We start from the raw sequence: 2,530 nt of genomic DNA on the forward strand, positions 1-2,530 counted from the left end.
AGAAGCAGTAAGTTAACCAGTTCACTTAGAATGAAGACAAAGACAAGAAGTTCTAAAAGTGAAATGATCCACGAAGAAATTATTATGTTGGGTAATTAGTGCCTAGAATTTTCTCAAATAAATCCAAGTTAGGCTGAAACAGAAACCAAGAGGAAGGCTCAACTTAGAGAAGAAATATAAAGTATTTCACTAAAGTAGATGGTGGGTAAGGTCATGGGTAGCAGGCAGAGTACAGATGATGAGTGATAGAAATGGGGACAGATGGACACACACTGATAGCTGGTCTTGAACTGAAGATTCACAACCCTACACCACAGCCCCATGGTTGCACATCCACAGAGGCCCCTTGTGTCCAACCTTCCTGAACACTGACCCTTTCTTGGATCTCCAGCAGGTTCTGACTCTTTCTTTGCCCCTTGTTATAATTTATTCCCCTTCTCCTTGGAGGCATTTTGTTTTTGTTTTTGTTTTTTGGTTTTTGGTTTTTTTTTTTTTGGTCTAATTGCACTTTCTCATAGTCTCATAATACATTACAAATAAAAAGAACAAAAACAAATAAGCAACAACAATAAAATGGAAAGCCCAAGGATCAGTAAAGAAGGCCAGATCCTGAGCCAAGTTTGCTAGTTATGGATTAAAGGCCAAAACACTCTTCCAAGGTGCAGATCAACTGTTTGGTTGTGCACCCACAGTGGCAAAGCTGATCAGCATCTTGGGAAGACAAATTTACTGTATGGAACTTGTTCTAGCACAACCTAGTCCCTAAGTATGAGACCCAGCCTCAAGGTCCCATGAGTCAGAGGAAGGCAGATCCAGATTGACCTGCCAAATGCACTGAATGGCAGCAGGTCCAGGGGAGCTTCATGATTTAGGTCAGAGGGAAGGGGTGTGCAGAGAGGTCAGCACAAAAGTGACTTCATTTGCACTGGAATGGACCTGGTTTATCACAGACATCAGGTCTATTCCTGACACTGATGATGACAACATCTGAGTGCTAAAGCTTCTCACATAACTTCACTGTTTTTGTGGATTTATAGTGTTTTCTATAAACTGGGCCAAAATGACTGCTGAAAGCTGGGCTCAGGGGCCTGGAGGTCCCCGGGAACAGGTTGAGGCTGCAGTGAGCAGAGGACATGGCTGGAGTGTGTTTTACCTCCTGAACTGGATTCTGGGCCAATGCCTTGTGCAAGCCACAGGGCAGCATTGCTGGGTGTACTGGGCATGCTCACGCTCAGGGCCAGCAAGCATCCCAGAGCTGGAGTGTTGATGCAACCACCCTGAGTCATGCAGCATGGCAAGGGCCCAGGTCTGCTGCAGCAGGCAGGGCTGTCCTGGTTCTTGGGGCCTGCTGTGGCAGAAGACAAGGAGCAGCAGGGTGCAGGTGGGGCTGCTTCAGTGGCTGAGTCATCCAGCTGCTAAAAGAGCCAAGTTGAGCATCATGAAAGATGAGCCAGAAGAGGCTGAGCTCATTTTTTTCATGGTACTCTTTGTCTTGCCTATCAGAGCAATAACAAGAAAGATGTCTTTTATTACAATATGACCGCAACTTAGCATTTATATGAGGTCAGCTTGAAAATGTGGGAAAACTTTTGAAAGCATCAACAAGTTAGTATTTGGAGGGTCATGAAGAAGGAAGACAATGAAATAATTGAACTGTCCTTGAAGAAGTATCTATGCCTCTCAGAATAGAGAAGAAATTGCTCTTGCTGGCTATGAGTTCTGCATTGCAACTCTATAGGAAAAATTTGAAAGAGAAAAGGTGTTGGAAGATATTATGTCAATGGAAGAAAAAGCCAATACCTAACTCCTCCTGGGCATGATCTTAGATGCCTACGCCCACTACCTTCCCTTCTCCAAACAGCCATTACAGAAACAATGGACGTATGAAAAAGCCCTGCAGATTTCTGAAGAAATACAAAGGGAAAGATACCTACAGACAATTGTCCTGATGAGTGACCTGGCCACTACCTTAGGTGCACAGGGCCACGGTGATAAGACCTACATTTATAAGTGTAGGGGACAGGGAAAGGGGATGTTACTAGAACTCTTGCAGTGAGTCCTAGTCTCCTGTGAACCATAGCATAAGGTGAATTAATGAATTAGGACAGAAAATGAGACTTAGAGAAGAAGCTGAGCTCTGGATCTGATCAATGCTGTTCTGGGCAGCAAAGATGAAAAACCCTAAGCTTGCCACAGCTTTATTCAATAGATTGGGAGCAATAGATGACTCAGAGGGTTGTGCTGTGGAGGCAATCCTAGAACAATGAGGAACTAGGGCTGGGGATTTAGCTCAGCGGTTCGGTGGCCTGCCTTGCAAGTGCAAGGACCCGAGTTCAATCCCCGATACAACCCCTAAAAGAGAGAACAATGAGGAACTTATTTTATTCTTCCCCAGGATGTCTTCAGCTGGTGTAATCCTGCCCTGGAGCATAACAGTGTCACTGGACCATTAAGTTTTAGCTGGGGCCAGAGGCAAAAATGGAGTTCTGCCTTGATATGCCATAGACAGCCCATAGGTGGGAAAACCAGG

General features: G+C 44.8%; 1 pseudogene; it reads left to right on the forward strand.

Moving 5' to 3' along the window:
• The first annotated feature begins 1,060 nt into the window (after positions 1-1,060).
• On the forward strand, positions 1,061-2,056 carry LOC104865275 (annotated as a pseudogene).
• The last annotated feature ends 474 nt before the right edge of the window (positions 2,057-2,530 follow it).

The sequence above is a fragment of the Fukomys damarensis genome, unplaced genomic scaffold (assembly GCF_012274545.1).
Source record: "Fukomys damarensis isolate Sample0158 unplaced genomic scaffold, DMR_v1.0_HiC HiC_scaffold_16, whole genome shotgun sequence".
Classification (NCBI taxonomy): Eukaryota; Metazoa; Chordata; class Mammalia; order Rodentia; family Bathyergidae; genus Fukomys; species Fukomys damarensis.